This window comes from Scyliorhinus torazame, chromosome 29 (assembly GCF_047496885.1).
Source record: "Scyliorhinus torazame isolate Kashiwa2021f chromosome 29, sScyTor2.1, whole genome shotgun sequence".
In the NCBI taxonomy this organism is placed as follows: Eukaryota; Metazoa; Chordata; class Chondrichthyes; order Carcharhiniformes; family Scyliorhinidae; genus Scyliorhinus; species Scyliorhinus torazame.
In genome coordinates, this window is record NC_092735.1 from 41,158,219 (window position 1) to 41,181,054 (window position 22,836).

At 48.4% G+C, this 22,836-nt stretch overlaps 1 long non-coding RNA gene across 4 annotated transcripts in view; it reads left to right on the top strand.

The window, feature by feature from the left end:
- The window catches only part of LOC140404107 (uncharacterized), a 43,744-nt gene extending 28,386 nt beyond the window's left edge, over positions 1-15,358 (top strand). For all 4 annotated transcript variants that reach the window (XR_011938456.1, XR_011938458.1, XR_011938457.1 and 1 more), the window contains 2 exons: positions 904-987; positions 14,900-15,358. This is a non-coding gene — a long non-coding RNA (uncharacterized lncRNA). The remainder of the gene's footprint in view (positions 1-903; positions 988-14,899) is intronic.
- Positions 15,359-22,836: the final 7,478 nt, after the last annotated feature.

Consider the following 22,836-nt stretch of genomic DNA (forward strand, 5'->3'; position numbering starts at 1 on the left):
TGATTTTAACCATTCTGCCACTGGTTACAACACCGAGACCCTCAGCTCCAGGATTTCCTCCCTAAACGTCTCCAGCTCGTTCCCTTTCTTGATCACACTCCTTAAAACCTAACTTAAACAAAGTTTTACTCGCCTGCTCTGTTATCTCCAAAATTAGCACCAGTTTAACATTTTGTTAATATTCCCAGAAAGCAGCATGAGACTTTTACTATGTCAGTGAAAATTGTTGTTGATTTTAGCGATTGTGAACTCAGTGCAAATAAGTTCACCGTCTTAAGTGGTCTCTGCTTAATCTATGCTTCCTAATTTTCACAATCTTGTATCTGTGTTTGTGTTCAGTTTGAAATGAAGGAAAAGAATATCTCTGCACTTTGCCAACAATAATTGTCATCAGTAAGGGGTGTGTCTTTCTGTAGCTCATCCCAATTTCTTGCAGCATTAATGTGCCAGTTTTCTTCATTAAAACTCAAGGAAGGCTTGTGTGGGAAGTGGAAATGAATGAGGTACAGGTTGAAGCACTTTGCAGATGGTGTGAAGGTAACAGTATCATCAACCTGTACATGATCATTTTCACAAACAATAACTTCACCCACCTCCAAGAATGGTAGAGCAAAGTGATACTAAAAAACCTGTATTCATGAACTTTCTAATATCTCAAAGTAATTATAGACTGACAAAAACAAATTTATGTCTGTTTTACGTTTCTACATTTTGTCTGGATTAAATGTTGATGCCAATTTCTTCACACAATCTATCAGACAAACTGGTAACATTAAATCACTCTTTGCTGGCAAGGTTACAGATGTCTGCCACTTGGGTTTGAACATATTCTGTGGGAATTTTGCACAAACCATTTGAGTTATTCTATCAGTAACATTCTGAGCTTTTTGTATTTTATTTTAGGAAACTGATGACATTACCGGAGATACAATCCTGTCTGAGAGGGAGGTTATTGAGGAGGATGATGACGATTTTCCTGAAAGACGGGTTTGTAAATCAGTATAATTCATGATAAGCAGTGAATAACCTGTTTAATGTAACACATTTAGCTCCTGGTCAATTAATAACTGCATTCAGATCATGGTCAATATGTAACCATTTAATGTAATGCACTAAGCTACTGACTAATTTGTGTTATGTATCCATTCCTCTCCGGGGCAATGAGTAAGCAGATAATGAAATGCACTTAACTCCTAACCAATGAAGATCTATTTGATGTGATGTGCACAATGTATCTCAGCCCAATGGATAATCTCTTCCTATTAATTAGCAAATGTTTTGGGAATTCCGTTTTTATTTCAAAGAAATGTTTTTTTTTTAAATAATATTTTATTGAAAATTTTTGGTCAACCAACACAGTACATTGTGCATCCTTTACACAACATTATAACAATACAGATAATAATGACCTTTTTAAATTTAAACAAAAACAACAACAAATAAATAAATATTAAATAACAAAAAATAAAAACTAGCCCTAATTGGCAACTGCCTTGTCTCAGGCCACCCACCCCCCCCCATCCCTCCCCCCCCCCCCCCCCCAAGTCCTGGGCCGCTGCTGCTGCCTTCAAAGAAATGTTAACAGTAACTAACGTGCAATGGCAGGCTGCTCTACCAGCCCATTAGCTCAATCCCTCCTGCCTCTGATTTGTCACACAGTCTGTCTGACATCGGCTTTGGATGAGCAGAGGAAGATCAGTGTCCTTGTATATGGGTTGGTGTAATACCCCCATGGTAGTATCACCTCTGTGTGTATCGTGAATGCCCATTGGTCGCGTCCTATCTTACTGACTTCTTGGTTGACTGTCTGCGTGGCATGACTCTGGTGTTTTTCATAGATTATCATAGGATTTACAGTGCAGAAGGAGGCCATTTGGCCCATCGAGTCTGCACCGGCTCTTGGGTACGGTACTCTTTCCAAGGTCAACACCTCCACCCTATCCGCATAACCCAGTAACCCCACCCAACACTAAGGGCAATTTTGGACACTAAGGGCAATTTATCATGGCCAATCCATCTAACCTGCACATCTTTGGACTGCGGGAGGAAACCGGAGCACCCGGTTCCCTCTAGTGTCTAGCTAGGTGTAGTGTATGTACAGTAACCCAGTGATGTATATCACCACATCCCCCCCTTTTTTCATGTTACATATTTTCTGTACAGTGTTAAAGTAAATTGAACAAACTAGGCAGATGAGTGATACTCTGTACAAGTTATGATAACAGTGATCATTAATCAATAAGTCCAAATCATATGCATGAATCCAAAGTTCATTAATTATTATGGCCGAGTGGCTTTCTTGTTTGGCTGGTGAGTTGGTGATGTTGATGGTGGCATTGCTTTGTAAACGCCATCAGTGCCCCTGTGCTGAAGGAACCAAGAAGTGGTCACATCACTTCATTGTCGGATTTAGACTCTTTTTTCTTTTTCTTTCGATGCTTGTGGTGATAATTCTTGATGGCATCTGTCCTGAAAGCCAGTTTACCTGTTGGTAGTGCAGCAAACGTGAATTGGTAAGATGCATCGTCCTGCCATGGTATGTCATTGTACTGAGCTGAGCAGTAACAGTGTCCCTCATTTGCAGAGTTGTACCATGTCGTACCAGTCGTAGTTCCATTGGTGTTGTTTTTGTCGTGCTTGTTGATGCTCCCCATCTGGAGTCTGGTCTGTTTCACCTGAGTCAGTTTTGGCTTCTTGATGCTCCCCGTCCGGAGTCAAAACGTTCAGGAATTAATTTGCTTGTGGAGAGGTTCGAGCGAAGGAGGTTTGAAGTAATGTGGTGTCACCGGAGTCACCAGTTGTCTCACTGTGATTGTTGAGTGCCTCTGTACACACTAGCTGAGGTCTTTCACGTTGCACATCTAATATGGGAAGTGGGATGCCATCGTCACTTGTCGCACAGACAGTGGGTAGAGCCTCAGTGTGTTCTTGTCGTTCACTTGAGCTGGGTAGACTGTCAGAGTCTTTCTGTTGTTCACTGGAGCGTGGTAGACTGTCAGAGTCTGCTGCTGGTTGCTCAGAGGAGGTTGCTAGACCCTCATGGTCTTGTTCATGCAAGGACTGCACTCTGGAGTCTTGCGTTGCTTGTATCGTGGAGGCTGTCCACGAACTCGCTGTGGAGGCTTGTGTCACTGGAGTCACGTCTTGTGTGGAGACGTGCAGTTGTTTCGCTGTGGAGTCTTTCATCGCTTTCTGTGAAGAGGCTGGGACCCTTTGTGGTGCGTGGACCACTCTCTGTTTGGAGTCGGAGGCCCTTCGCGGTGCGTGGACCACGCTCTGTGTGGCAGCAGGCCGCTCTCTGTGGGCTTGTACCGCTCTCTGTCTCTTGGGGTCAGGTCCTGCACTCACGAGTCGGGATGTCATATCTGTTGGGCTGAAGATCCTCAAATCCGAAGAACTCGTCATCGGGGTCGTCAATGTGCAACACGTCTAGTTGCGGTTCGGATTTGGTACTGGGGTAGCCTCCCAAGGTGAAAGCTTTGTCTGAGTCATTGTCTTCCAAGACCATATCATCACGTTTTGTGTCGGAGCTGACATTGGGCTCGCGATGTCCAAAGAAGAATTCAAGGTCTGAGTCATAGTCTTCAAGGACTGTATCATCTCTTTGGGTGGTGCTAACTGCTTGTTGCAGGGTTCTGTGGAGGTTACTTTCAGCTACAGGTCGAAGTTCAGGCATTGTGCTGTCGTTCCAGGTGAAAGAATCTGGTTTTGAGGCTTAAATTTTTTTTGTGTGTGTTTTGGTACATTTCCCCTTTAAGTGGGCATGGTCCGGGGCCTCTGATGTCATGAAGCGTGTGACATAGTGCGTAGGAAGCGATTGCGCATGCGCAGATCGCTGTTCCTGTACTTGGGGCCTTTTTCGCAATTGCGCATGCACGGCTTCTCGCGCATGCGCAAATGGACCTTCCCGTTCTGTGCGCTCTTCGCGCAACTGCGCACGTGCAGCACCTTTTCCGAGATGGCTGCAATTCAAAACTTCCGTTCGTTGCTGCAAGCCTGCCTCGTGGTGAGTTTTGGCGCCTCTTTTACCTTTTCTTCTTGTATGTTCCTCGCAGAATTCTTGGAATTTGTCCAGGACTGCCTGGAAACCGCTCTTGTTTTGCCCCTTTGAGTATTTGAAGGTCTGGAAGATTTCAGCTGCTTCTGGACCCGCGATGGTAAGTAGAAGCTTTATTTTCTCTGCATCCGCCACACCATCTAGGTCACACACTACCAGGTAGATCTCGTATCTCTGCCGGAACCAACGCCAGTTTTCACTGAGATTGCCTTGGTACTGGAGCTGCTGTGGAATCGGAATCCCGAACATCCTCTTGCCTGGTTTTTGTTGCTGGTAGTCACTGTTTTGTTGAGTTGAGCTATATGGATTTAAACAGTTACTCACTGGTACCATGTTTGTTATGCTCTTGACGTAGCATAAGCTGCTTCCTTGATGTGCACTCTGACAAAGGAAGGTTCAGACTTGGAGATAGCTTTAACACATTTATTAAACTATCAACAATTATCCTACTTGGATTCGACACTACTGTTAATCCTTCTAAAGCTACTCAGACTGACTAACCAGTCTGCTACAATCCATGTAGTGGGATGATGTTCAATCAACCCTGTGTCTGTACTCACTGAGAGTCTCCACTGGAAAGAGGAAGATCATGTGTGCAGTGTCCTTATATATGGGTTGGTGTAATGCCCCCCTGTGGTAGTGTCACCTCTGTGTGTATCGTGAATGCCCATTGGTCGTGTCCTATCTTATTGACCTATTGGTTGACTGTCTGTGTGTCATGTCTCTGGTGTTCCCTCTAGTATCTAGCTAGGTGTAGTGTATGTACATTAACCCTTTGTGTACTTAGTGACGTATATCACTACAAGGTCACCAGGTGTTGTCATTGGCCCACTGTATTGGAACACTATCTCGATTAACCAATCACAGCCTTCTGGACTCAACATTTCAAACAGTAAACTCTATTCTCCCAAACTTGTTTCTTTTCTTGACATATGGGGCGAAATTCTCCTACCCGCCCCGCCACATTTCTGCCCCGACCCGCCGGCGGGAGTCTCCGTAACACCGGCCGGTCAATGGGGTTTCCCAGTGTGGGGCAGCCCCACGCCGTCGGGAAACCCCCGGGCGCCGGCAAAACGGAGACTCCCGCCGGCGGAGAATGACGCCGCTGTTCTTTTGTCTCATTAACACTTTCTGTCAGCAGCAATACTTGCTCCAGGCACATCATTTGTTCCTGTTGTTTTCCTGCCGTGCCACCATTCCCTTTGGGTCTGGAAGACTAACTTTTCATTTTCAATCTTCCCTGTCTTCCACTCTGTCACAGACCTTCCTTTTTCCTTGTCCACCCATCTGTTGCTCAAATTCTATGGTATCTTTAACTTTTCCCAGTTCTGATGAAAGGTCATTGACCTGAAACGTTAACTCTGTTTCTCTCTCCACAGAGGCTGCCAGACCTGCTGAGTGCTTCCAACATTTCCTGTTTTCATTTCCGATCTCTAGCATCCTCTGTATTCTGCTTTTTGAAAAGTAGAGATTATTTGGTTCACTCGGGCGTGAGAATTATTTAAGGATTATGGTATTTGAGATCCAGCCAAACCCTCCACATATGGGGTGCGATTCTCCACTCCCACGCCTGTTGGGAGAATCGCCTGGGCCGCCAAAATTTCCGGGGACGCCGGTCCGACGCCCTCCTGCGATTCTCCCAAGCGACGGGAACGGGCCGGTCGGGTTTCGCGGGCCGCAGGCCGGAGAATCACCGGAAACACCGAAAATGGCGATTCTCCGGCACCCCCGCTATTCTGAGGCCCGGACGGGCCGAGCGGCCAGGCCAAAACGGCGGGTTCCCCCTGGCGCCGTCCACACCTGGTCGCTGCAGTCGTGGGCGGTGCGTGAACGCTGGGGGGGGGGGGGGGGCGAGGGGGGATCCTGCACCGGAGGGTACCTTAAATGTGGGATGGCCCGCGATCGGTGCCCACCGATCGTCGGGCCGTCCTCTCTGAAGGAGGACCTCCTTCCTTCTGCGGCCCCGCAAGATCCGTCCGCCATCTTCTTGCGGGGCGGACTTAGAGCGGACGGCAACCCGCGCATGCACAGATGACGCTCGTTATGCGACGCCGGCCGCGTCATCTATGCGGCGCCACTTTTACGCGGGCGACAAGGCCTGGCGCGGGTAGATGATGCGGCCCCGATACTGGCCCATTGTCAGGGCCTGAATCGGCCAGGATGGGCCGTTCCGCGCCGTTGTGAACCTCGACAGCGTTCACGACGGCGCGGCCACTTCGGGGTGGGGGTGGAGAATCCCGCCCAAGAAGTGTGATTTTATAACTGGGGGCTTCTTTCTATCCTATCAATTTTCAATTACAGTTCCTCTTCTCCCAGGTGTGACTAAAGCTTCTGGGCTCCATCTAAAAACTGTAGTAGCATTATTTGATTGTATAATTGTAATTTGAGGAGAAAATGGATCAGATGGGGCAATGTGATTATATAAAACCACCATGTCATAATAGATTTAAATTGGTCATAATTATATTTTTCCAATATAAATAAAACATGCTAATAATAGGAATTAATTTTAAAAAGCTTTAGAAAAAATTCTATTGTTGTGTCCTGTCTGTTTAATATTCCTTGTGAAATTGAACCATTATAATAACCAAAGTGGGAATATTTTAATTGAAGGTTTTTATCTTTCTTTAAATTCACTTTTCAATACTCTCAATGGAAATGTTTTATCTGGGGAAGAATGTGAAATATATAATCTCTCTATCCACCAATTCTAATGATCCCAATTCCTAACCGAGGAGCAAAATTTTTTCATGGGTTATAGGCACCATTGGCGAGGCCAACATTTGTGCCCCTTCCCCAGTTGCCCTTGAGAAGTTGGTGGTGAGCTGCCTTCTTGAATCTCTGCAGTCCATGTGGTGTAGGTACACCCACTGTGCTGTGATGGAGGGAGTTCCAGGATTTTGACCCAGCGACAGTGAAGGAATGGAAGTATATTTCCAAATTAGAATAGCGTGTGGCTTGAAGGGGAACGTTCAAGTGATTGCCTATGTCTGCTGCCCTTGTCGGGTAGAGGTTGCAGATTTGGCAGGTATTGTCCAAGGAAGCTATGAGTTGGTGTGGTGCGCCTTGTAGATGAGACACTGCTGCCACTGTGCGTTAATGGTGGAGGGCGGGAGTGTTTAAGCTGGTGGGTGTGAGTGGCAATCAAGTTATTTTGACCTTGGTGATGTCAATCTTTTTGAATATTATTGTCGCTGCACTTAACCAGGCAAGCGGAGAGTATTTCACCACAATCCTAACTTGAGCATTGTAGATGGTGGACAGGCTTTGAAAGTCAGGAGGTGAGTTACTTAGCACAGGCTTCCTAGCCTCTAACCTACTCTTCTGGCAACATTAATTGTGTGGCTCGTCCAGTTCAGTTTCTGGTCAACGGTAACTCCAAGGATGTTGATAGTGGGGGAATTCAATGATGGTCACGTCGTTGAATGTCAAGGGGGGAGGTTATTAGATTTTCCCTTGTTCAAGGTGGACATTGTGTGGTGTGAATGTCACTTGCCACTTAACAAGCACAAATGCTGTCAAGGTGTTGCTGCATGTGGGCAAGGATTATTGAATTACCTGAGGAGTTGTAAATGGCACAGAACACTGCAATCATCCCAACGTCCCTGCTTCTTACCTTATGATGGAGGGAAGGTCATTGATGAAGCAACTGAAGATGTTTGGGCTTAAGGCACTATGCTACAGACCTCCTGCAGTAATGTCCTGGGTCTGAGAAGATAAACTTCCAACTAACACAACCATCCACATTTGCACTAAATATGACTCCAATCAGTGGAATATTTTCCTCCTGATTCCCATCGATTTCAATTTTCCTGAGGCATCTTCATGCCACACTTGATCAAATACTGTCTTGATGTCGAGTGTAGTCACTCTCCCCTCCCCTCCTGTGCCATTTTGCATCCTTTAGTTCCTGTAATTCTAATTCAATCATTTATCTTACAAGCCTTATGGTTATCATATCTTCATTTCTATAGCCCCCAGGGGATAAGTGACACTTTAAAAAAAATCTAAAAATGTTACATTAACATTTTCACAATATTCATAATGTTTTAAAAGCAGTGTGACAGTTTCACATCAATCAATCTATATGCTATAATAATCAATCTGCTATATAGACCCAAACTGATAATCAATTCCTTTAATAGAAAGGGAAATGTCCACTGTTTAAATCCATTCAAAATGTTTCCCCTTGATACACAAAGCAATTTCTCATCAGAAAATAATATTTCCCTTTTTATTGTTGTCATCAGAAGCCAATACAGTAATGGCTAAACATATCTATATCTAATGGTGCAGGCAGGGCAGCACGGTGGTTAGCACTGCTGCCTCACGGCGCTGAGGTCCCAGGTTCGATCCCGGCTCTGGGTCACTGTCCATGTGGAGTTTGCACATTCTCCCCGTGTTTGCGTGGGTTTCGCCCCCACAACCCAAAGATGTGCAGGGCAGGTGGATTGGCCGCGCTAAATTGCCCCTTAATTGGAAAAAATGAATTGGGTACTCTAAATGTATAAAAGAAAAATATCTTTTCCTTGTTCACTTCTCGTTATATTTCTGTCATTTATGTTGGGGGTATAAGTCAAGGTGAGAGATTGCAGGATATCAGTCAATAATGCAGATTGTAATTTATCTTCATTTGCTAACTTTTGATCTCCCTCTGCTATCTACAGTTCCAAATTCAGGAATATGAACAACTGACTTGTTCATAAGTCTTTGCTGATGCCAAATTGTAACTAATTTCTACAAATTGCATCAGAATAGTTCAGACAAATAGTTTCCATGGCACAGTCCCATCAATAATGTTGCTCCCATGACTAGTTGACAATCACTTTTGTGGTTTGAAGAGCCTCGATTACTATTCTCCCCATCACCCATGCCTTAAAACAGTTCAGCACAAGGGGCGTCATTCTCCGACCCCCCAGCGGGTCGGAGAATGGCCGTTGGCCGCCGTGAATCCCGCCCCCGCCGGTTGCCGAAGTCTCCGGCACTGGATATTCGGCGGGGGCGGGAATCGGGCCATGCCGGTTGGCGGGCCCCCCCGCTGGATTCTCCAGCCCGGATGGGCCGAAGTCCCGCCGATAAATTGCCTGGCCCGCCGGCGTGGATTAAACCACCTTTTGAACGGCGGGACAAGGCGGCGTGGGCTGGCTCCGGGGTCCTGGGGGGGGGGCGCGGGGCGATCTGGCCCCGGGGGTTGCCCCCACGGTGGCCTGGCCCGCGATCAGGGCCCACCGATCCGCGGGCGGGCCTGTGCCGTGGGGGCACTCTTTCCCTTCCGCCTCTGCCACGGTCTCCACCATGGCGGAGGCGGAAGAGACTCCCTCCACTGCGCATGCGCGGGAGACTGTCAGCGGCCGCTGACGCTCCTGCGCATGCGCCGCCCGGAGATGTCATTTCCGCGCCAGCTGGCGGGGCAACAAAGGCCGTTTGGGGCGGAAATTCCTCCGGCGTCGGACTAGCTCCTCAATATTGGGGCTCGGCCCCCAAAGATGCGGAGCATTCCGCACCTTTGGGGCGGCGCGATGCCCGTCTGATTGGTGCCGTTTTGGGCGCCAGTCGGCGGACATCGCGCCGTTTTGGGAGAATTTCGCCCAAGTTTTCTGTATCTCAAAGTTAATGGGAAATTACAAGCTGGGTGCAAACTTTCCAATTAGGAGCAGAAGTTGAATCTTTACATGAGTATTCAGCAGATTACTAACTAATATAGTCTTTAATAAATACAAATTAGCTCAAAGAAACCAAAACTACCCCAAAATGCTTAAAAGTTTGTTGTTTATGCTATTTACATAGAACATAGAACAGTACAGCGCAGTACAGGCCCTTCGGCCCACGATGTTGCACCGAAACAAAAGCCATCTAACCTACACTATGCCATTATCATCCATATGTTTATCCAATAAACTTTTAAATGCCCTCAATGTTGGCTAGTTCACTACTGTAGCAGGTAGGGCATTCCACGGCCTCACTACTCTTTGCGTAAAGAACCTACCTCTGACCTCTGTCCTATATCTATTACCCCTCAGTTTAAAGCTATGTCCCCTCGTGCCAGCCATTTCCACCCGCGGGAGAAGGCTCTCACTGTCCACCCTATCTAACCCCCTGATCATTTTGTATGCCTCTATTAAGTCTCCTCTTAACCTTCTCTCCAACGAAAACAACCTCAAGTCCATCAGCCTTTCCTCATAAGATTTTCCCTCCATACCAGGCAACATCCTGGTAAATCTCCTCTGCACCCGCTCCAAAGCCTCCACGTCCTTCCTATAATGCGGTGACCAGAACTGTACGCAATACTCCAAATGCGGCCGTACCAGAGTTCTGTACAGCTGCAACATGACCTCCTGACTCCGGAACTCAATCCCTCTACCAATAAAGGCCAACACTCCATAGGCCTTCTTCACAACCCTATCAACCTGGGTGGCAACTTTCAGGGATCTATGTACATGGACACCTAGATCCCTCTGCTCATCCACACTTTCAAGAACTTTACCATTAGCCAAATATTCCGCATTCCTGATATTCCTTCCAAAGTGAATCACCTCACACTTCTCTACATTAAACTCCATTTGCCACCTCTCTGCCCAGCTCTGCAGCTTATCTATATCCCTCTGTAACCTGCTACATCCTTCCACACTATCGACAACACCACCGACTTTAGTATCGTCTGCAAATTTACTCACCCACCCTTCTGCGCCTTCCTCAAGGTCATTGATAAAAATGACAAACAGCAACGGCCCCAGAACAGATCCTTGTGGTACTCCACTTGTGACTGTACTCCATTCTGAACATTTCCCATCAACCACCACCCTCTGTCTTCTTTCAGCTAGCCAATTTCTGATCCACATCTCTAAATCACCCTCAATCCCCAGCCTCCGTATTTTCTGCAATAGCCTACCATGGGGAACCTTATCAAACGCTTTGCTGAAATCCATATACACCACATCAACTGCTCTACCCTCATCTACCTGTTCAGTCACCTTCTCAAAGAACTCAATAAGGTTTGTGAGGCATGACCTACCCTTCACAAAGCCATGCTGACTATCCCTGATCATATTATTCCTATCTAGATGATTATAAATCTTGTCTCTTATAATCCCCTCCAAGACTTTACCCACTACAGACGTGAGGCTCACCGGTCTATAGTTGCCGGGGTTGTCTCTGCTCCCCTTTTTGAACAAAGGGACCACATTTGCTGTCCTCCAGTCCTCTGGCACTATTCCTGTAGCCAATGATGACATAAAAATCAAAGCCAAAGGTCCAGCAATCTCTTCCCTGGCCTCCCAGAGAATCCTAGGATAAATCCCATCAGGTCCCGGGGACTTATCTATTTTCAGCCTGTCCAGAATTGCCAACACCTCTTCCCTACGTACCTCAATGCCATCTATTCCATTAGCCTGGGGCTCAGCATTCTCCTCCACAACATTATCTTTTTCCTGAGTGAATACTGACGAAAAATATTCATTTAGTATCTCGCCTATCTCTTCAGACTCCACACACAATTTCCCATCCCTGTCCTTGACTGGTCCTACTCTTTCCCTAGTCATTCGCTTATTCCTGACATACCTATAGAAAGCTTTTGGGTTTTCCTTGATCCTTCCTGCCAAATACTTCTCATGTCCCCTCCTTGCTCGTCTTAGCTCTCTCTTTAGATCCTTCCTCGCTACCTTGTAACTCTCCATCGCCCCAACCGAAACTTCACACCTCATCTTCACATAGGCCTCCTTCTTCCTCTTAACAAGAGATTCCACTTCCTTGGTAAACCACGGTTCCCTCGCTCGACGCCTTCCTCCCTGCCTGACCGGTACATACTTATCAAGAACACGCAGTAGCTGATCCTTGAACAAGCTCCACTTATCCAGTGTGCCCAACACTTGCAGCCTACTTCTCCACCTTATCCCCCCCAAGTCACGTCTAATGGCATCATAATTGCCCTTCCCCCAGCTATAACTCTTGCCCTGCGGTGTATACGTATCCCTTTCCATCATTAACGTAAACGTCACCGAATTGTGGTCACACGTCACCGAATTGTGGTCAAAATTTCAACAAAAACTCCTTAATGCTTGGTAATCATTATTGTTGGTCACAATGCTGCTGTCATGGTAAAAGCTGTCAATCAATTGAGCAAAAGTTGCCAAGTGATATGATTGCAACCAACTGATTGTTGAATTAGTTATCAAAGAAGGAAACATAAATATTGTCGATATGGGAGTACCTTTTCATTCTCCAGTACAATCATTGGCTGTTGTCTTTTATTGCAATGGTACACAATTTGTCTTTTAATTTGACCATCTGTTAAAGATTTAATATAACATAGATACATAGATACACAGAAGACAGGAGCAGGAGGAGGCCAATTGGTCCTTCGAGCTGCTCCGCCATTCATCACGATCATGGCTGATCATCCAACTCAATAGCCTAATCCTGCTTTCTCCCCATAGCCTTTGGTCCCATTCTCCCCAAGTGCGATATCCAGCCGCCTCTTGAATATATTCAAAGTTTTAGCATCAAGTACTTCCTGTGGGAATGAATTCCACAGGCTCACCACTCTTTGGGTGAAGAAATGTCTCCTTATCTCTGTCCCAAATAGTTTACCCTGAATCCTCAGACTGTGACCCCTGGTTCTAGACCCACCCACCATCGGGAACAAAATGAATGAAGAATATTTATTAAATTAAAAGAAAAAGCACACCATACAAGAAGGACTATAATACACTATAACACGTAATTACATTGATGGCTACACACACGGTGTTACAGGAAATTACTCCTTGGTTCCAACTACCCATGTTCCCTGAACTCTGAGACGCCCCTTTGTTCTCAAACTGCATCCAATATTATATAACTTTACAAGCCAAATCCAACAAATAAGACGGGTTATATGGCCATGTTTGGAAAAACTGTCCAGTTTCAGCAGTACAATCTACTCGGTTTGAGTTTTGATCTTAACTGGCTGCCTGTTGATCATAACTGCCCTAACGGTGACCCTCTCAAGGCGAACTTAATTTTCTCCATACAAAGGAAGCTAGCCATGTCCGATAGCCAGGCCTCCGACTTCGGGGGCTTTGAGTCCCTCCATGCCAATAGTATCCGTCTCCGGGCTAACATCCCAAAAATCGCCACCTCTGGACCCAGCGCCACCCTTGATTTTAAAACCTTGGACATGACGTCCGCAAATCCCTGCCAAAATCCCCTAAGCTTTGGACATGCCCAAAACATGTGGACATGGCTCGCTGGTCCTCCCGCGCATTTTATGCACCTGTCCTCCACCACAATGAATCTGCTCATCCGGGCCACTGTCATGTGAGCCCGGTGAACAACCTTAAATTGTATCAGGCTGAGCCTTGCAGATGTTGCGGACGCATTGACTCTACTCAATGCATCTGCCCATAGACCATCCTTTATCTCACCTCCCAGCTCCTCCTCTCACTTGCGATTCAGCTCCTCGGTCTGCGTCTCCTCCGACCCCATAAGCTCCTTATAGATGTTCGAGACGCTCCCCTCCCCGACCCACCCTCTGGGAACTTCCCTGTCCTGAATCCCCCTCAGCGGTAGGAGCTGGAAGGTTGACACCTGTTTACGAAGGAAGTTTCGCACTTGCAGTTACCTGAATTTGTTTCCCCTCGCCGACCCAAACTTTTCCTCCAGCACCATCATACTCTGAAAGCTCCCCTCTATAAACATATGCCCCATCCTCTCAATCCCTGCTCTCCGCCATAACCGAAACCCCCCCGTACATACGTCCCCGGGGCAAACCGGTGATTATCAGAGATTGGGGCCCAGACCGATGCTCCCACTGCTCCCACATGCCGCCTCCACTGGCCCCAAACTCTCAGGGCCACCACCACGACGAGGCTGGTGCAGTACCATGCCGGCGGGAGCGGCAGAGGCGCAGTTACCAACGCCCCCAGACTGATGCCCTTACAGGAAGCCCATACGCACCCATGCCAACCCCACCCCCCACCACCCACTTCCTGATCATAGCTATATTAGCCGCCCAGTAATAGTTGCTAAAATTTGGCAGCGCCAGCTGTCCTCTCCCCGACTCCACTCAAGCATTACCTTCCTTACCCGCAGGGTCTTGCCCGCCCAGACGAAGCCCGTGATCACTCTGTTGACCCACTTAAAAAGGACCGCGGAATAAAGATGGGGAGACACTGAAATACCAATAGGAATCTCTGGAGGACCGTCATTTTCACCATTTGCACTCTCCACTTTGAAGTTACCTTTACTGTATCCCCATTGTTTTCCTCTAGTTATCCCAGGAAAACTCTTGCTTTTCTCACTGATATGCTAATTTGCATCTCAACATCTCTTAAGACATCTCCCTGTTTTATCCCAATTTCATTTTTTAATCTTGATTTTCCCCAATGTGTACATTTTCTGCAGTATACCAGCCATCATTGTGCAAGAGGTTGGAAAATTTGCCTGTTTGGTAAATAAACACAGATTGTGCATGAGTAAAATTTCTTCTTGAAATCATCCCAAAATGTCAATTTCACAAGTGAAACCGTGACTCATTGAGAACAAGATTTTACTAGTTGTGCGATCTGAATAAATTACTAGAGCAATAATAACTGCCTCAATCTCTGGGATATTTTGAAAAGGGAAAATGAATTAGTGGTTAATTAAAGCCTCTGCTCGGCTCAGTGAATAGGAAGGAAACAGGTGTAACAAGCTCTATCTAATAGTACTTGATATCAATTAGGATGAGCGCGTATGATAATAAAAACATAAAGTGTAGGAAAGACTCCGCAGACCTGCCAGTATCCACGGAGAAATTAAGTTAATATTTCAGGTCAATGACCTTTCATCAGAACTCAGTATGTTAACAGATTGTCTTGTCCACAGGTAATTGAGCCTCTTCACTGGCAGCAGTGAACAGCGGTACGAGGGACAGCAGCCTTAGAAGAACCGCCTAAGGATTATAGAATGGACTAGAGCGAGTGATTTTTTTTAACTTTTCATTTATATTCACTATACCCAAGAAGAAAGATCCATGTTATTTTATAGTAGGTAACATTTGTTAAAAATAAAATATACTCTAGAAAAAGATGTGGCATGTGGACACTTTTTAAGTAAATTAGAGAAGCAAACTAGCAAACTCCCACAACCCAAGTATGAGAATGATGAGAATGTCAAAGTGTGATGCAGATGTTAGCTCAAGGATCAAACCAAACAGCATTGGTGCCAATGAACATTTAAACTAACATTTATGAAAATGTTGTCTTAATGATGGATATGTTGCTGAGCACACTCCAAGGGATAGATATCTGTAATATTATGCTGAATAAAATATATCACACTGCAGCATGTATTGGATGTGATATTTTTCAATAGATATTTTGCAAATTTAGTACAAGTATAGGAATCTCTCAAGTATACCAAATAAATTATACAATGTACTTGACTCAAGGGTTTGGATTAACTTTGAGAGATGGAAACGTTTCAGGGTTGGTAGAATTTTGGTTCAGGTGGACTTTAAGAAATGGGTTTTAAAAAAGCCTGAGATTTATCTGAACTTCCATTAGGCAAATCATATATTTGATGTTAGTTTGGCGATATAATTTCCCCATGGCCTCAAACTTTACCGTTTCAGTCAATTATGAATGGTCACAATGTAATTGGGTTTTTCATGACTATAACATGTGTGTAGAACTGAGGCTGTCTCAGTTAACGTGTTAAATAGACCCATTTACAAGCCAGCAGGGAAAAATATTTGTTTCATAATCTGACTATTATGTAATGTACATTCTTATGCCTATTATATCTATAATGCTATTTATGATAAAATATTGCAGCAAAAATCATCAACTTTTTGGTATGTAAATTTGATTATACAGAGCATAATTTCAAAATTTGCAAACAACACGTAACTCTGAAATGTAGTAAACAGAGGATATTCATAGAATTTACAGTGCAGAAGGACGCCATTCGGCCCATCGAGTCTGCACCAGTCCTTGGAAAGAGCACCCGACCTCTACCCTAACCCCGTAACCCAGTAACCCCCACCAAACCTATTTGGATGCTAAGGGCAATTTATCATGCCCAATCCACCTAACCTGCCCCCCCCCCCCCCCCCAGCTTTATTAACAGACTTCAGGAGGTAATGGACAGATAACGTGGGCAGCACGGTAGCATTGTGGATAGCGCAATTGCTTCACAGCTCCAGGGTCCCAGGTTCGATTCCCGGCTTGGGTCACTGTTTGTGCGGAGTCTGCACATCCTCCCCGTGTGTGTGTGGGTTTCCTCCGGGTGCTCCGGTTTCCTTCCACAGTCCAAAGATGTGCAGGTTAGGTGGATTGGCCATGATAAATTGACCTTAGTGTCCAAAATTGTCCTTAGTGTTGGGTGGGGTTGCTGGGTTATGGGGATAGGGTGGAGGTGTTGACCTTGGGTAGGGTGCTCTTTCCAAGAGCCGGTGCAGACTCGATGGGCCGAATGGTCTCCTTCTGCACTGTAAATTCTATGTAAATAAGGCAACACCTAACAGATAAAATTGAACACAAGTGTTAAGTGAGGCATTTTGGAATGAAAAACAAGGAGAGACAATATAAATGAAATGACACAATTTTAAAGGGGGCGCATACAGACTTGGAAGTATACCTACACAAACCTTTGAAGGTGGTAGCAAACACGGAAAGAGAAGCTTGCATTTATATAGCAGCTTCCATGACTACAGGCCATTCCAAAGTGCTTTAGAGTCAATTAAGTACTTTTGAAGTGTTGTAATTGTTGAAATGGAACACCCACAGCGAATTTGCATATAGCAAGCTCCCACAATCAGCGATGTACACATTAGCAGATAATTTTATTTTTGTGACGTTGAGTGAGGCATAATTTGAAGACTTTAAGGGATTATTGGCTGAATAATTAGCGGCATAGTGTACAAAATCTAGGAAATTTGTTTAACTTTATAAAACACCAGTTAGGTCTCATTATTACATTATTCATCAATGAGGCCCCACTGACTGGCCTGTTAAATAAAATAACAGAAAATTCCAACGGATACAGGAATGTCAGAATGTATCCGACAACGTGAAAGCTGTACTAACTCCTACTCCGACTCCGACACCGACACCGACTCCGACACCGACTCCGACTCCTACACTGACTCCGACTCCTACACCGACACCGACTCCGACACCGACTCCGACACCGACTCCGACACCGACTCCGACACCGACTCCGACTCCGACTCCGACACCGACTCCGACACCGACTCCGACACCGACTCCGACTCCGACACCGACTCCGACACCGACTCCGACACCGACTCCGACACCGACTCCAACACCGACTCCGACTCCTACACCGACTCCGACACCGACTCCGACACCGACTCCGACACCGACTCCGACACCGACTCCGACACCGACTTCTACACCGACTTCTACACCGACTCCTACACCGACTCCTACACCGACTCCTACTCCGACTCCTACACCGACTCCTACACCGACTCCTACACCGACTCCTACACCGACTCCTACACCGACTCCTACACCGACTCCTACTCCGACTCCTACTCCGACTCCTACTCCGACTCCTACACCGACTCCTACTCCGACTCCTGCTCCGACTCCTACTCCGACTCCTACACCGACTCCTACACCGACTCCTACACCGACTCCTACACCGACTCCTACTCCTACTCCTACTCCTACTCCGACTCCTACACCGACTCCTACACCGACTCCTACACCAACTCCTACACCAACTCCTGCTCCAACTCCTACACCGACTCCTACACCGACTCCTACACCAACTCCTGCTCCAACTCCTGCACCAACTCCTACACCTGTTCTTTTTAAAAAATATATATTTATTAAAGTTTTTTAACACAATTTTTCTCCCTTCCCCCACCCCTCGTAACAAAAAAAAAAATGAGAAATTGCGCAGAGCAAGATATATACATGGCAAAATGTTATATTTACACAGCTTTGTACACTGGCCCTCACCCGTACGTGCCAGTTTCCCCAACCCTTCATGTTATCTCTTGCTCATCCACTCTCCCAGGCAGTCCCTCCTTCCCCCCCCTCCCCAGGACGTCCCCTCCACCCCCCCCCCCCCACCCCCCCAAGGTTGCTGCTGCTGCTGACCGACCTTCCTCTAACGTTCCGCGAGATAGTCTAGGAACGGTTGCCACCGCCTGTAGAACCCCTGCGCAGACCCTCTCAAGGTGAACTTAATCCTCTCCAACTTTATGAACCCAGCCATATCATTTATCCAGGCCTCCAGGCTGGGGGGCTTCGCCTCCTTCCACATTAGCAAGATCCTTCGCCGGGCTACTAGGGACGCAAAGGCCAGAATGCCGGCCTGTTTCGCCTCCTGCACTCCCGGTTCGTCCACTACTCCAAATATTGCTAACCCCCAGCTTGGCTTGACCCGGACTTTCACCACCTGAGATATTGCTCCCGCCACTCCTCTCCAGAACCCCTCCAGTGCTGGACATGACCAAAACATATGGACATGGTTCGCCGGGCTCCCTGAGCACCTTCCACATCTGTCCTCTACCCCAAAGAACCTACTCAACCTCACCCCTGTCAAGTGCGCTCTGTGGACCACCTTAAATTGTATCAGGCTGAGCCTGGAGGAGGAATTAACCCTACCTAGGGCATCAGCCCACAGACCTTCCTCAATCTCCTCCCCCAGCTCCTCCTCCCATTTACCCTTCAACTCTTCTACTAGCACTTCCCCCTCTTCTTTCAACTCCTGGTGTATTTCCGACACCTTGCCCTCCCCGACCCATACACCCAAGATCACCCTATCTTGAACTTCTTGTGCCAGGAGCAACAGAAATTCCCTCACCTGTCGCCTCACAAAAGCCCTCACCTGCATATATCTAAAGGCATTTCCCGGTGCCCCTAGGCTCGCAAACGTCCCGTCGATGAACAGGTCCCCCATTCTTCCAATCCCCGCCCGATGCCAGCTCTGGAACTCCCCGTCCATCTTCCCCGGGACAAACAGGTGGTTACCCCTGATCGGGGACTACACCGATGCTCCCATTGCACCCCGGTGCCGTCTCCACTGGCCCCAGATCCTTAGCGTTGCCGCCACCACCGGGCTTGTGGTATACTTTGTCGGCGAGAGCGGCAGCGGTGCCGTCACCAACACCCCCAGGCTCGTTCCTTTACAGGACGCCATCTCCATCTTCCATGCCGCCCCCTCTCCCTCCATAACCCACTTGCGGATCATCGCCACATTTGCTGCCCAGTAGTAGCTCCCCAGGTTTGGCAGCGCCAACCCTCCTCGGTCCCTACTGCATTCCAGGAACCCTCTCCTTACTCTCGAGGTCTTATTCGCCCACACAAACCCCATAATACTCCTACCTACTCGCTTAAAAAAGGCCTTAGTGATCACGATGGGAAGGCACTGAAACACAAACAGAAACCTCGGAAGGACCACCATTTTGACACTGGCACTCTACCCGCCAGCGAGAGCGGTAACATGTCCCATCTTTTGAAATCCTCCTCCATTTGCTCCACCAACCTCGTCAGATTCAGTTTATGTAGGGTTCCCCAACTCCTGGCTATCTGGATCCCCAGATACCGAAAGCTCCCCCCCGCCCTCCTCAGCGGTAGGTCCCCTATCCCTCTTTCTTAGTTCCCCCGCCTGTAATACAAAGAGCTCACTCTTCCCTACATTGAGCTTATAGCCCGAAAACTCCCCAAACTCCCTTAGAGTCTGCATGACCTCCACCATCCCCTCCATTGGATCCGCCACGTACAGCAACAGGTCATCCGCATATAGCGACACCCGCTGCTCTTCTCCCCCTCGGACCACCCCCCTCCATTTATTAGACTCCCTCAATGACCTGGCCAATGGTTCGATCGCCAATGCGAACAACAGGGGGGACAGGGGGCACCCCTGCCTCGTCCCTCGGTACAGTCGAAAGTACTCCGACCTCCGCCGGTTCGTCACTACACTCGCCATCGGGGCTCTGTAAAGGAGCTTAACCCAATTGATAAACCCTACCCCGAACCCAAGAGGTTCTCCCACTCTACTTGGTCAAAGGCCTTCTCCGCGCCCATAGCTGCCACTATCTCCGCCTCTCCCTCCTCCGATGGCATCATTATCACGTCTAAGAGCCGCCGCACATTGGTGTTTAGTTGCCTGCCCTTTACTAATCCCGTCTGGTCCTCGTGGATTACCCCCGGGACACAGTCCTCGATCCTCATGGCCAGCACTTTTGCCAGCAACTTTGCATCCACATTGAGGAGCGAGATCGGCCTGTACGATCCACATTGCAGTGGGTCCTTGTCCCGCTTTAGGATCAAAGAAATTGTCGCTTCCGACATTGTCGGGGGCAGGGTCCCCTCCTTTCTTGCCTCATTAAAGGTCCTCACCAGTAGCGGGGCCAACAGGTCTGCGTACTTCCTGTAGAACTCCACCGGGAATCCATCCGGTCCCGGGGCCTTCCCCGCCTGCATGCTCCCCAAACCCTTGCTCAGCTCCTCCAACCCAATTGGTGCCTCCAAACCAGCCACCTCTTGCTCCCCCACCCTCGGGAATCTCAGCTGATCTAGGAATCGTCTCATCCCCTCTTCCCCCGCTGGGGGCTGGGATCTGTACAGCTCTTCATAAAAGGCCTTGAATACCTTGTTTATTTTCGTCGCACTCCGAACCGTGGCTCCCCTTCCATCTTTGACTCCCCCTATTTCCCTCGCTGCCATCCTCTTACGGAGCTGGTGTGCCAGCATCCGACTAGCCTTTTCCCCATACTCGTAGGTCGCCCCCTGCACTTTCCTCCACTGTACCTCCGCCTTCCCTGTGGTCAACAGGTCAAACTCCGTCTGGAGCCGTCGTCTTCCCCCAAGTAATTTTTCCTCCGGGGCCTCTGCTTATCTCCTGTCCACTCTCAAAATCTCCCCCACTAACCTCTCCCTTTCCATACCCTCTGTCTTCTCCCTATGAGCCCTAATGGAAATTAGCCTTCAACGCCTCCCATACCACCCCCACCCGCACCTCCCCGTTGTCGTTGGCCTCCAAGTACCTTTCGATACACCCCCTCACCTTCCCACACACCACCTCGTCCACCAGCAGTCCCACATCCAGCCGCCACAACGGGCGTTGGTCCCTCTCCTCTCCCAGCTCCAGTTCCACCCAGTGCGGGGCATGGTCCAAAACGGCTATAGCCGAATACTCCGTCCCCTCCACCCTCGGGATGAGCGCCCTACCCAGAACAAAGAAATCTATCCGGGAGTAGGCTTTGTGTACATGGGAGAAGAAAGAAAATTCCCTGGCCTGCGGCCTTGCAAACCGCCATGGGTCCACTCCCCCCATCTGATCCATAAACCCCCTAAGTACCTTGGCTGCCACCGGCCTCTTTCCAGTCCTTGATTTGGAGCGGTCCAGTGCTGGATCCAACACTGTATTGAAGTCCCCTCCCATTATCAGGCCTCCTATCTCCAGGTCCGGAATGCGCCCCAACATGCGCTTCATGAATCCTGCATCATCCCAGTTCGGGGCGTATACATTTACCAACACCACCCACGTCCCTTGCAGCCTCCCGCTCACCATTACATATCGCCCTCCATTGTCCGCTACAATAGTCTTGGCTTCAAATGGCACCCGCTTTCCCACCAATATTGCCACCCCTCTATTCTTTGCGTCCAGTCCCGAGTGGAATACCTGTCCTACCCATCCCTTTCTTAACCTGACCTGGTCCGCCACCTTCAGGTGTGTCTCTTGGAGCATGGCCACGTCTGCCTTCAGTCCCTTTAAGCGCGCGAACACTCGAGCCCTCTTCACCGGCCCATTCAGGCCCCTCACATTCCACGTTATCAGCCGGATTGGAGGGGCTCTCACCCCCCCCCCCCCCACGCCCCGCCGACTAGCCATCTCCTTTTCTGGGCCAGTCCTGTGTCCACGCCTCCCTCACCCTCCAGTCCCCCAGAGGGAGGACCCCCGTCCCAACCACCTCTTCTGTGTCCCATTCCCTTTCGGCCAGTGCAGCAGCAACCCTCTTCCCCCCCCCCTCCCCTCCCCCCCGCTAGACCCCTGTCTAGCTTTTTTGCTGCCCCCATGTCACTCCCGTAAGTCAGCTGACCCCGGCTTCCCCCGCCGGCCCATTGACCTCCCCGCGTGGGAGTCTCCCAATCCATATGCATTCCTTCGTTCTCCTTCCCGCCTTTCTTCCCGCGCGCGGGAAAAAAAACCCCAGCCCATGTAACATTTCCTGCGCGTGATTGACCCCCTATATACAACAACCATCACACATCAAACCCCAAAACATCCCCCCCACCCTCACAAAATCTCAGTTAGGGAGTCCCACTTTTCGGCTTGTACAAAGGTCCACGCCTCTTCAGGCGTTTCAAAGTAATAGTGTTGGCCCTTGTATGTGACCCACAGTCGCACTGGCTGCAGCATTCCGAATTTCACTTCTTTCCGGTACAACGCCGCTTTGGCCCGGTTGAAACCCGCTCTCCGCTTTGCAACCTCCGTGCTCCAGTCCGGGTATATTCGGATCTCTGCATTGTCCCACTTACTGCTCCGCTCCTTCTTGGCCCATCTCAGGACCCTCTCTCTGTCCGTGAACCGGTGGAACCTCACCACCATCGCCCTTGGCGGCTCATTTGCCTGGGGCTTCTTCGCCAGCACCCGATGTGCCCCGTCCAACTCCAGCGGCCTCGAAGGGGCCTTCGTGCCCATCATCGCCTCGAGTATCGTGCTCGCGTATGCCCCGGCATCAGCCCCCTCCACTCCCTCAGGGAGACCCAGGATTCGCAGATTCTTTCTCCTCGACCTGTTCTCCAGGTCTTCGAGTCTTCCCGCCCACCTCTTGT